The sequence below is a fragment of the Syngnathus floridae genome, chromosome 4 (assembly GCF_059516105.1).
Source record: "Syngnathus floridae isolate MCC-2025c chromosome 4, RoL_Sflo_1.0, whole genome shotgun sequence".
In the NCBI taxonomy this organism is placed as follows: Eukaryota; Metazoa; Chordata; class Actinopteri; order Syngnathiformes; family Syngnathidae; genus Syngnathus; species Syngnathus floridae.
This window is the reverse complement of record NC_142416.1, coordinates 12628208-12641909: the sequence shown is the minus strand read 5'-3', so window position 1 is coordinate 12641909 and position 13702 is coordinate 12628208. Positions and strand designations below refer to the sequence as shown.

The 13702-nt window shown below is 40.1% G+C and overlaps 1 protein-coding gene across 3 annotated transcripts in view; it reads right to left on the bottom strand.

Moving 5' to 3' along the window:
- The window catches only part of add3a (adducin 3 (gamma) a), a 38555-nt gene extending 25387 nt beyond the window's left edge, over positions 1-13168 (bottom strand). The window contains exons 1-2 of one of the 3 annotated variants that reach the window (XM_088373389.1): positions 13022-13168; positions 2147-2212 (exon numbers count right to left, since the gene is read on the bottom strand). The gene's annotated coding sequence lies outside the window, so the exon portion shown is untranslated. Of the gene's footprint in view, positions 1-2146; positions 2213-4040; positions 4059-13021 lie in introns of those variants that run through there. The other 2 variants (XM_088373392.1, XM_088373391.1) reach the window with 2 other exon arrangements.
- Between the last annotated feature and the right edge of the window lie 534 nt (positions 13169-13702).

The following is a 13702-nucleotide window of genomic DNA, read 5'->3' as shown; positions in this document are numbered from 1 at the left end:
ATGGCTTAATGTGCTGCATTGTCTTATTTTAGCACACTACATAAGCATTAAGTTCTTGTGCAAAACAGATTTGTTTGGGGATTACATAACTAACAGCACTCAGTTTAACTGTCAACGAGGCTCTGTTTTTCTGGTATCTTAAAAAGGAAGTAATTGCACCTATCGATGAACTGGTTCTAAACCTGCCAGGGTGAAACATTGCCAGTAACCTTACTCAATCTACAACAATGCCAAATGTGCTTTGAATAAATGTCTTAAAATGATTTCTAAGCTCTAAAACCTGCTCTTCCAATTCATGTTAAGTAAGATGTTTCAGAACTTGTATTTCAGAAAGCAATAGTAAAAAGATTGCGCAATACAGAATTTCTCATGCACTGCATGGAACCAGCAGTTGTTTTTAGTACCTGCCAGTCATGGACCAAGGCCAGCCTTTTTATCTTAATATTTCCGCTTCACTGTTTTGAGTCATAACTTTTACTTAAAATAAAAGTGGCAGGCTTTAGCCACACCTAAAACTTGTTTGGACTTTTTTTTTTTTTTAAACACATGTAACAGTTTTGCCTCTGCTAAAGCAGCATGAATCTCTTGGCGGAGAGTGTGCAAATAAGTTGTGAGTCTATCATGCATTTTTAAATAAGTCCTAAAATAAGGTTGCATGGCCCGTAGGAATCACTATAACTATTTAATCCAGATTTCACTCTTTAAGTACATTGACTAAGGAACTTCCAATTACATTTTACTGCACATCATGATAAAGCAATTGATTTATTTTCACTTTTTATTACAGCCTGTTCAACAAATGGAAAAACAATGAGTGGGTGTTGACCCATATTTCAACAACTGAAACGTTAAATTGTGTTGGTCTTAAAATTACTGAACAGATGGGAAACATTTTCTACCTCATCATGAATGATGACATCACCATGCGCTGCAATCGTTTTTTAAAAAAAATGGTAGAAATTCTCAAGCTCAAGTACGTGGCTGTGAATTTTCACATTATATGTGCCCCACATCCTTCTCTTAATGTTACTGATGAAAGAAGGGTGACAAGTTTTATTTTAAACAGCTGGAATGCTTTCTGAGCCTATCCCGTTATATGCTAAGGCATTTTCTCGTTACTTTAATAGAGCATTTTTAATGACTGTGTGGCTGTCCCCAAATTTTGGGATCCTGCCAGTCAGTCCGGTCTAAACTATAAAAGTCCGAGCATTGCTCTCATTTGACTGACACAAACACAAAACACCAGGACAACTACAGCAGGACGGAGTTGGTGACAGACGTGACTCACTGATAAAGCTCGGTCTGTCTCCCCCAGATACCTAATCACAGGCTGGAGATGATCAAAATCACTGCTTCATGTCAACTTAAAATAAATCCCAATGACGTCAAACTAGATGCATGCAGCAAAATGCGGCCTCCGCTGTGCAAACCTTTTGAAAAGTTTGCTTAATGAATCATCTGTCCACCCCTACACTTAAGTAATCCCATACAGTGATGAAGTCATTCATCCCCTCCATGACCCTTGTGACAAAAACAAACCCCAAGAGAGGAGAACCAAGACTAAATGCATCCTGGCATCCATTCACTGGAATGAAAAACATAAAGTTCATGACTTGCATTTGTTTTTCTCCAAGAACAAAAAGCCATAGTGGTGTGGAGACTTCTCAGAAAATTAGCAGAAATGATCCTCCTCTATAAAATAACATCTATTTCTTCACTTATAAAGAAATTACTTATTAATTACAAAATATGCTGAAAACCCCCAGTGTTCCATTTTATGTAAACAGAAGAATACCAGCAGGTTTTCAGCTTCTATGACTCATGTGGTGGGTTGTTGCCCTGATAACTTTAAGCCTGGAGGCTTGAACAGGCCCACGTATTACACCACCTAGTGTGGATATCCAAATACACATCCATGTGTACACCTAAATACTGCGAGAGCTGTCACTCCAGCCATTCTTAACAGCCTGTCTACTTTCACACTAGCGTGGAAGTGATCCTCAATCACCACTAATCCATTTTTGAGGATTAAGCAGGCATTTAGTCGGATGCACATGTTTAATGCAATGAGACGTTGTCGCATTCCCGGGGACCAAAAAAACAAAGCAAGGAGAATGCAGTCAAACATTGTGTGGAAGGAGTCTACCTTGGCCTTGTGGCTCAAATGTTGACAGCAGACAGACAAGTGATGGAGCAGCGTGTGCGTTTGGATCTGCAAAGACATCAGAGTTATTGCTTCATTTCCTCCATTGATTGAGACTTAATGAGTTGTGGAAGTGACGACAGGAAGTCTCTGCCTGGTCATCATCTCATCAGATGCTCAAGTTGAACTCAACTGACACGAGGGCACTCATTGCATCTACTCATTTAGGCACTATGCAGGACTGACGAGGCAACACATTGAAATTGTTCTCATTTGCTGCCAATATTTTTTTCCTTGAAGTGCATGGCATGTTATAATTATGTCACTGTGAGATGACTCATATACTATAGATATATAGAGAGAGCATATCCAATGTCATCATCAATGGTTAAAGCAGATGTGACATTTTCAGAGTTAATCAAATCCATGTTGGGGACTCTTTGGTTAAGACTTTGACATGAGAGTCAAAGAAATGTGGATATGTTTGTGTTCCATGAGTGGTTGTCAAAGCCACAAAAGGATAATTTTGCATCTCAAAACCGCCACAATGCCAAAAAAAAATGGCCTGCAATGCCTCAAACCCAATAAATGAGAAAATGTTTTAATTTGTTACTAGAAATATCACAAAATGATGTCATACAAGCAAAGCACGCAAAAATGTGGACACTAATTCAAAAATGTGAAGACTAAAAAGAAGTCAATAAAAATTAGACCAACCTGCAAGGACTGTAAAACACCAAGTGGATAAAACAATTCATTCTTTTCATTTTCTGGCCTGGCCCATATGCACACAAAGTCACCAGCTTTACGATCAACCACAGCGTGAATAGCCAAACGATCATTGCAGCTCCATGGATACGTGGCACAATGAGGAGCTGAGTGCTGAATTAGCTTTTGTGTGACTTATATGACTTTTTCAAAGCGCCTGTTGACATCAACGTCTGGTTTGAAGAGACTTTCAAAGGCCACTGCTCCTTTTACATAGACTCCACTGTTCTGCTAGTAAGACTATCACTGATGTTTTCCGCAAACACCTTCCTGTTTGTTACTGACTATATTTGGACAGTACAAACTGTCCTGTCTATTTGCACTTGCAGCAAAAATTCTACTTTAACCAGGAAGTAGATTTAATGTTCAAGTCATTATAGTATGCACCAAAATAACTGAGCAATCCCAGTGATTGGTGCACAAGCAGCTGTGATACAATTTAAGGGCGTGTAGGTGTATGGTCATGCCAAAAATTGCTTTCAATGTGAGGGCCCCTACTTTATTTGTCTCCTGGAAGAGTTTATATTTTTGAGGCCGGGTTTTTTTTCTGAAAAAATAAATAAAAAGTTAAACAAAAAAAGGCGACTTCTAGTTAGTCATAGTCATAATTTTCCCTTCAAACTTTGAATTGCACGAATTGAGTTTGCATTTGGCGCTGCACATTTTCACGCAGAGAGACATTTTTATCAATGATGAGCCAGTACAATGCAGCACAGACGGCACACTCCACGAACACTGAATTCCGTTGTCAGCTCATGAACTCCATTTACCCTTTTCTTCTTCTCCTGGTTTCGGAATTTGTTTCCAATGAACATAGTATTGCACTATTAGGGAATTAAATTTGAAATCAATTATACTTTTTTTTCCCTGCTGTCGAAAAAGAATGAACTGGTCTCTGGTCAAGCGCTCCTTCTCTCTCACATGCAAGCACACGCACGCATTTTGAGGGGGCCGGAGTGCTGGCTTGTTTTCCGGGACTATCCATTACACAATTTGACGGGGAAGACAGATTTGATATTTTGGGGTCTGTGTCTAAGTGAGGTCATTATTTGTGAACTACAACTGCGGTCTAATCATACTAGCACACACACATTTGCACAAGGGGCCACTTACTCACAGTCGCACTCACCAGTTTCCATGGCGATGGCAAACAAACATCCGCAGAGAGCGATGACCCCATCCGAGCAGGAAAAAGGGCAAAAGTGAAGACAGTGAGACAAAATGAAAGTGGGGAGCACCAGCCCAGGGCCTCAAAAAAAAAGAGTCTGATATTACAAATTGTTCACTTTGAAGACTTCAAAACGCCACAGAAACCTTCAGGTATCAAAATCATCGAGTATCTGATGAACCTTAGATTAAAAACCACGAACAAAGTCAGCCTTGCAGTGATTCCAATCAACTATAATTGGGAAATTGTAGTCATACAAACTTATCAACATAACTGCAGTTTGTGTGCACAATCCGTTCATCAAGTTCATCGGCTTATCTTTATGATTAAGGATTTTGCGATATTATTTAAATTGTTGCTCAGTAAAACAGAAAATCTGTTCCATCTTGGACCCATGTGTGTTGCACTGTAGATCAAAAGGGTGGTCTTGACACATTGGAATTTGGCCAATGGGAGTTTTTGTTTTGTATGAAAGAGAATCTCAGCACGTCCGTACCATGACAGGAAGGGAAACAAGAACAAGCGTTTTTCTCAGCGAGTCACTGTCCCCGCTCTGTGCTTTGACCCTTTCCATCACATCTGACCGTTCAATAACAAACTGTCAAGTGAGAGAGTGGTGTGTCCGGAGTTCATGTGTTCAAGCGAGTCCCCCGTGATTTCGACCCCGTCAGCCAAAAGCCTGTTGGGGTTCGCTACACAAATCAAAACAAAGCATCCGTCTGTGAGAGGGAAAGTCAATGACACGGAGAAGGTCAAGCACCTTGTTGGAGACTCCTAAGAGTCTTCTTCACCTCATCAACAATTTTTTGAACATTCAGGTCACAATAAGTCAAGTCCGGCAACAAAGACTACATAAAACAAACACACACACACTTTGGTCAGGATGACCAAAGTCAGAGGTTCTTGAATGCTCAAGGGGGAGTCAAGGCTGGGGCATAGTTTAACTATCATTTCCTGAGCTTATCTGTCTGTGTGCTTTGTCATCCGTGTCTGATTATCATGTTATTTGGCAGTTGCCTGGGTGAGGATCCACCTCAGATGCAATGCCAGTTGCCACAGATGCAAGTGTGTATGGGCACACATGCGAGCATGAAGGAAGGACAAGCTTCCTGTGAGGATGTGGGGTCCAGTAGAGGAACAGGTTCAGAAGTCACAGCTTTGGTGACTGTGTGGGTGTTATCCTTTTGAAAGTATATTCATTCATGTGAAATTGGCAGGAGCTGACCAAGCATTTGACTGAAGATGGGAAATACTTCTCCAATGTGGAAAGGGACTTCAACACTATTCTACACAAAAGTTTTCATTCATGATATTGTGGAACGCAGCCTTCCAATTGAACCTGAAAAAGACCAATTATCAACTTCTCTCTCTGGGCCTCTAAAGCAACCACACACGATGAGACCACCGTGGAAGAGAACTGGGTTTCATGCAAGTGGTTTCTTACAATTTTTTCAAGACCTTTCAGCTTTCGACATTCAAGTCCATGGATTGCCCTGACTCATCCCAGCCAGAAGTTTTCTCTTAAATGCCATACACCCCGGTTTCAAACTAAGGTTAGGGTTTCAAAGTAGGGTCAGGGTTTCAAAGATAGGGTTAAACATTGTCCCTTTCCCCCCCACTTCCAAAATCCCATCTGCACCTCTGTGGTGTAGTATTTATAACAAAAACAAGGGTCGGTCACACTTGATGATCCAACACAGAAAAATATGTAGGTAGGAGATGGACAGATAGAGAGTGACGTCAATAATGGCAAGCTGCCGTAATATTTGTCTCTTGTCCCACGATGACGGGAGTATCTGTAGCAACAGCGTTCACACTGATACATTTTTCAGCTGTTGCTACTTTGAAACCATCGCTATGGTCCAACAAAGCAGGACCTGATTTTTCTTTCTTTACCCTCCCTGTGGTGTCATTACAATCCGACCCTGGTCCTTTAAATCTGCTTTTCAGATAGTATACAAGAAGAGACGGTGGTATTTGCACATTTTGTCAGTCATGACAACATTCTGAACAAGTTTACTGCGCTAAAAATCTTCCAAATTGATTTAGAAACTGGCTAATGGAGCATACAGACTGCTCTTACAAAAGCTGAGAATTAATATCTCCTTCAAGAGCTCCTGTCTGTTTTACCAATCAGGGAGAACGCCCGGCCAGTGTAACTGTAAAATGCTCATAGACAGCCCAATAGCCAGACCTCAGTCTTGAACGCAAGCACACTTTGCGAATTTGTGGCTTTTCCACTGGCAAGTATTACTGCAGATTTAGATTAGATCAGATTTGAGATTTTCTAAAAGCAGCTTGACGGCGGGCACATCCCTTTATGCCATGGTGACAGTTGTGATATTAGATTTTTTGTTTGAAGATGAACCGAAGGCTTTTTTACAATCGCACAAAATTCAAGCAAAATAACTACCGTATTTTCAGCACTATAAGGCGCATTGGTTTATAAGGCGCACCTTCAATGAATGGCCCATTTTAAAACTTTGTCCGTATATAAGGCGCACTGGATTATAAGGCACACCTTCAATGAATGGCCCATTTTAAAACTTTGTCCATATATAAGTTATATACATTTGGCCCACTGGCCGGACTTTGGACACGCCTGCTGTAGTGGCTCAATATTGGTCCATATATAAGGTGCACCTAATTATAAGGCGCACTGTCGGCTTTTGAGAAAATTGGAGGTTTTTAGGTGCGCCTTGTAGTGCGGAAAATACAGTAATGATATACATTCATACCAAACACTACTAGTTTATTTCTCAACTTGAGTCTATTTCTTTTCTCATGCCACTAAAGCTATTCATTTTCACCACCATTCAGCAGGCAGTGTTTTGCATTCCTCCGTCCATATTCAACTTCATTTCATCCTCTAGCCGTCTTTCTTCTGCAACTGCCATTCTTCCTCCCACCTCACTTTCTGTCACACCACTCGCATCTCCTCCGACGACAAGGAAGGACAGTGCATTATCCTGGCAGCCTGCCACTCTCAAGACAGGCGGAAAAATAAACAAGTGTCCACATGTTTCCAAGGAATTTTAATGACTTCCATAAGACTGATCCATTTACCTGCCAGACCCCAGGCAGCATGAGGCAAGCATCAGACTCAGAATGAGCTTCTTTCCATGCACTGATGACGAGTGTGGTGGCCAAAAGCCAAGATGTCCGCTTTGAAGTGGTGAACTGCATTAAGAGCGCTAGTTATCCGAGACACAGACATACCTGTGTACTCTCATTTAAGTCACTTTCCAGATAAGGTGCCTCTGAGATGTTCACTTCCATAAAGCAGACATTTGACCCATTGACCTTTAGCCTATATTCATAGTTTTAACACTATGTTATACTGTTAGAAATGCATATTGGTCAAACTTCTTCACTTATTTTAGTTACTTAACTGCAAAGAGACAATATAGGAGCAATCGCTGACAGGGTGGAACTTTTTGGCTAATGTCAGCATTTAATGTGCACATTGTGGACTAGCATCAACATGATTCATTTGGCAAGCTGACCATGTATTGTCAAACAAATATGTCTATTTAAGATTTTGGAGAAATTTTCATATGAATTGATGTTTCACTATGACTGAGTTGATAAGTGTTACTTAAAAAGTGTGTTTAGATATGTTTTAAAAACGTTTTAAAAGAATCTGTGGAGTAAAAGTATATTTTAAAAAACTGTGTATGCCCTCGTTCTGTCGTGAATGTTTAAGTGGATGGATCAGTAAGCCTGTGATATTGTGATAATCAGGTGTTGCTGCATATTTAAAAAAAAAATGTGTGGGATGGCTTAACTGTTATTCAAATACCACGACACTTGATCACTTGATGGTCCTGAAGGACTACAAGATCTTGTTGCCAAAGTTATATTTATTTATTTAAAGACAAAACCGCTTTTCATTTCATTTCCAGTGAGAAGTTGCATAATGGTAATTATTTTTAACTTTTAGTATCAATTGTGGTTAGCATGTTTCTACATTTGTATGAGAGAAATGACTGGGGGAATTTATTTCATTCAATATTTGCCGATGACAAATAGTTCGTGTTTCACAACGTACCCATTGTCAAACATTCAAAAACGACAGTTGTGAAATGACGTAAGAGCTTTGTAAAAATAATAGGAAAGTAACATATTTATGAAAATATTCAATATTATTCACATTTACTCTCAACAGTTTAATTTTCACAATCTCAGATTTCTCAATCTCCATTGGCTGTTCAAAAAATGTGTTCCCTTAAAGCAAATAGAACAATTTTGCACAGGAATATGTTCTACTGGAGTAGCTCATTTTCCTCTCAGGATGTAAAGAAGACATTGCATGATTGGGTTTGGATGTTGCCCAAAACATTATGCTAACAAAACAAAACACTATGGCCGTAAGGCAAACTGGTGAGCCGTTGTCACACAAATACATCCCAGAACTGAGTAAATATCCAATTTTTTTACTATCCTTAACAATCAAGTTGCCTTGCAAAAATACATTGCAGATCTCCCATTTGTGACAAGTCGTAGAAGCAGGTTACTGTCAGGTGTGAAAACCTTCCAACCCCCGTTAAGAGAATACTTTATTGGGGCCATGGCCTACGAGATGTCAAGTGGAACCTGAGTGAACCCAGTGTCTGCTGAGGGTCATGGCTGCACTGTAAATCTCTGGAACTGCTTGTCAGTACAAATAGAGAGAGCTATTTCAGAGAGCTGGACAAATTGCCACCTCTGCTCCCACCATGTTTAATAGGTACTTTGGTGCCCTGTGGCTCACAGTGTTACTGTACCACAATGTAATTCTGACATTCTAAAACTTGGTCCAAAAATTTCAAATCAACATTCCCATTTTTTGTGCAATATTAGCTAGTACTTTGTAAATGCCTATTTCATAAACCTGCAGTGATCACATATGCGACCCTGCCTCCTCAGCAGCTTCAGATTACGAAATAACAAAGTTCATTTGACTGTACATGTCTCAGCAGTGGGGAACGCCCAGCCCACTGGCAGGACTGCTGTTTACACTTCTCATCTCTTAGGTTCTGTTTTTCTGTGACGGAACCAGCTGCACAGGAAATGGCAACATAGTGAGAAAATAGAAATGAACCATTCATTGTCATTGGATAATTTCTTACTTTGTTCACATCAAACTGGGCATATTCAGTCCAGATGGCTTCAATTCCTTGTTTCGTCAACAAGTCTGAAATTGATATTTCAAGTCCTTTCATGGAAGGAATTTGAGAAGAATTGATACAACAATAACAAACTATCTCATCTATCCATATCCTGTTCAAGTGATCTAAAGTCTATCTCATCAGAATTTGTGTGAGAGGCAGGATGGGTCACCAGTCCAAGGCACAGTCACAGGACACACTGACAACTATTATCTCTCACATTTACATTGTTGCATGAGAGTGCTTAATCACCTTGGGGTACAGGTTTTGGGAATGTAGGAGTAAACCAGGATAATCCCATTAAATGATAAGGAGAACATGCAAACGCCACAGAGACAGCTACCAAGCAGAGACTGGAGAGCAGAACATTTTGGGCATGCTTTTCACAACACACCACATTGGCGGACTTGCAACAAATGCTGAAGAATAGGATGTCATCCATAGCAGTGTGTGGCCAGGCTGGTAAGCAGCATGAGAAGGAGTGAGAGTCCTGAATATTAAATAATGAAGTGGTTAAGTTGTTTCTGCAAACTTCAATTATCCAATACACCAAAAACCAAACAAGAGCAAATAGCAACAGAAAAATAAGCTGTCTGGTATTGGCAGAGAAGACATGGGTAGTTTTTCATAGCCGCAACTCACATACCCATCTCTGCTGCTCATCCCACAAATACATGCTCCTTACAAATGTGGCACTATTTAAAGGGGTAATAAACAGGCTCCAATATTTATTGCCAAGTATTGTTTCATCAAAGAAATAATCTAAAAACAAATGCTCTTACTTTTGTGCTGTTTATTTAAAAAGTCTTTACAGTCACAGCCATTTCAGAGTGAATCATTATTAGATCATTTTAAATTTATCTAATGAGATCTAAAACCAGTTCAGAAAAACACTCCCATGACCTCTGAAATGGTAAGTGATGGGGTAATTTCATCCAACACGTCATAACTCATGATGGTAACGGCTGTGTCAGGACAGGTTAGGGGTTAGCACCTATGTGGCATAATTCATCCATTTCAATCTATATTTAGACATGAGTGATTTGCTATGTCCCAACAATATACAGCAATTCCTTTCTAAAAACATTAAATGACTGAATCTGATAAAACGCTCAACTTTTATTTCAGGGAAAGGGAAACCAAGACTAATTTGTGCAAAGAAATTGAACTCTGAGCAACCTCAACAATAACAAAACAAAGTGATCTTGACTGCTAGCAGAGAAACTTGATCACAGTGAGTTTGAAGCCCTGAGAGCAAATTCACATGAAAGCTAGGGGGTGTTTAGTTCTTCTATCAAATCCCACATGTAAGCTTCCTCTTAGTCTTTTTTGTTAATATTGGTTCAGTGCTCATTCTGAACCGGTTTGCAAAATTTCACCAGTGTTTTTTTTTTTTTCTCCCCAATGGTCATAAAGAGAAACAGGGCAGAAAATAAATAGTGCTCTTGTGGCTCAATGAGGTTGCTGGGCCAAAATTCTGAACCACTTTGATGTGGAAGTATTGAACGGAGTCATTTCTAACTTTGGTTAGAATTAAAATACATAAAAACGAATAAAGCGTCTCACTTGGAGTTGTAGAAAAAATTGGGGTAATGAATGGATTTGAAACTGATGTTTGTAAAATGCTAATGACAGCATGGTTAAGGCTTGTCGTGGGTGTTTGATCTTAATTTGTTATTACAGAAAAGCGCACTGTATTACAACTTTCAATAATTATTCATTCGTTATACTAATTTCATTTATTTTTATCCAGCGCCATTACTTGGAGCAAAAATATCTATCATGTGGTTTTTGGATGTCTGACAATTTAAGTCGATAGCAATATTGCGAAATAAACACAGCAGTTACCCAGCCAGTGTGGGTCAATGATTAATTTTTTACGGCATGTAGGTGCATGCATGAATGACGTCAGCAAGTGTAGAAACACCCATTAGTGGCAACACTAAACACCAGTTTGAAAAGGTTCTTATCTCAAAATCGACTGCAGAACAAGACACAACTTGGACCCTAATCTCCTAGGTCCCTCCTCAATCCCAATGAGAGTAACCATTGCCAGTCAAAACACACCGCAGAGATTTGTGGCAAAATTCACCCAAACTGAGGTGGTAGGCAGATTTCTGTACTGTGGTTTGCAGGCAAAGACTCTGGATTGATTTCATGTTTTGTGGCGTCAGCTGTATTTGTTTGATTAATTTCTTGGTTTTTCTTTATCACATGACTTTAAAAAAACTGCATGTCAAGCACTTAAATGTATTCATTCATTCATTTTTACTAATTACAATTCATCAATTGGTAATTCAATTTCAGCTGCATCATATTTGGTGTTTCCCACTGCAGAGGGAATCAGATCATACACAGGCATGTATGCAAGGAGAGATGTCATAGGGAAGCAGCACGCAAACAGTGCTGCAGAGGCACTTCAACAGATCTTTCCAACAACTAGTGGCTTTATAACTGCCACACCTTTAAACATTCCTATTGATTGCAACCTGGAGTTTGGAGGACCTTTGTATCATATGTACAAACCCAAATATCAATGAAGTTGAAGCATTTTGCAAATCCTTTTCAACCTCCATTCTTTAACAATAATAATAATAATAATAATATTAAGAAGAAAAAGAAGTAGAAGAAGAAGAAGAAGAAGGATGTTCAATTTGAACATTCGCAACTTCATTGGAAATGGGGTTATGAGATGAGCCACTGGTCACCCAACCCCCATCTACTAGGGGTGGGGGGTGTTGCCAAGTGAATTAAGCTTTGTGTTACCATGACAACCAGAAAAGGAGAAGTTCTGAGCTATGAACTTTAATTCCAGGAAAAAAGTGAGTGTAAAGCACGTCCATCCCCATGAAAAGGCAGACTAAACTTGTGGTGATATGGTCCATTTTTTAATCATGTTTAAACTAGGGAGGATCTGTGCATGTGGTGCATGCAGCAGACACATTGCTAGAAATAAATAACACTACCAGCAAGCCAAAGGGGGATACTGTAGGGCTAAGGGTTTATGATAAAAAGAAAAAATGATCTAAAATTTCATATGAGCCTTTGGCATAACACATACAGCAACTGCCAGAAAGAGCAAGAAGGAGTCTTCTCACTACAAACTTCAGGCACTGAAGGTATTGATAAAATCACCTCGTCATACGTATGAGGGAAAGAATGGTATGAAGCAACTTAAAACTCTGCAACTCTTCACACATATGTGATATGAAGAGGGGAACACAGGTAATAGCTTATCTTTTATCAATGAGGGCCAGTTGCAACAAGCCCTGCCCCCATCTGAAAACTGCCCCCCCACACACACACACAAACACACACAAATACACACTCTGCATCCACTGGCTAAGCATGCTGACACTTGAGAGGGCGGCACCTCTCTTGTGCACACAGAAAGCGATGTCGGGTCCATTCATCTCGTCCCATTCTATTCATCTCTGTATTTAAAAAGGGGGACCAGTGAAAGGAGGGATGAGGGCTATTTCATTTCGTGTGCTACACACTTGAAGCAGCCAAAATGGAATGTTCACCCCCTCTTTATTTTTTAAGTTTATGACTGAATCTCAAGCATTGCTGCATGAGATTACAGCAACAGCCAAAGAGACAACCTTAAAAACATGCATGCAGCTCCCTGGTACTGGCAGCTCTGGGAACCATCACAACTGCACGGTCAACAGGAATAGAGGGCAGTGAGATAACAGCCCTGTTGGTGGAGAACACTGTGCTCATTATGTCTGTCACAGAGCAGAAACCGGGCTACTCTCAGTTTTTGTGAAAGGGAAAAGCGCAACAAACCTCTGTCCTCTGTGCCTTTGAATCTTCCTCTTAAAGCAAGCAGGAACGCGATCCACCTGCACTGCAGCAAGTCCGTTGCCAGCACTGCTGCTCACTCACTCACCCTCTCCAGCAAGCAAGCACGCCTGTCTCATTCTAACTCAACTGTCAAAGTCGCCTCCTGCTCCAGCTGCCCTCCTTTCATGCTCCTCCCATCTTTCCCTCCCATCTCTCCCTCTCTGCCCCCCTGTGCTCTTCTGTCCTTCCCTTAAAGCAGGAACAAGCTGCCTTATCTAGTTCTATGCTTAGCAGACTATCTACTGCAGAGAACTAAACTTGTGATGACCTGGGGAAGTGTTTGGAAGGGTATCCAAGGAGAGGGAAAGGGGGGCAAACAATGTTAAAAGCACACATAGTTGATGGTTTTTGGAAAGGAGAGGGTAAAAATAATAGCACTTAGAAGTAGTAGAACCAAAAACTGCAGAAAACCACTTTGCATGGAACGCATTAGAAGGGATCAAACCTATTTAAAAAAAAAAAAATAGAAGGGTCTGAGGGTCACCTGTTTACCATATGGTTTTGACCACTCCTTGATTTGACAACAGCATTTTGGAGAGCAAAAACACAAAATAATAGTTTTCAAAATCCAATTTGAAATATGACTTAATAAAAAAATAGATAGATAGATAGATAGATAGATAG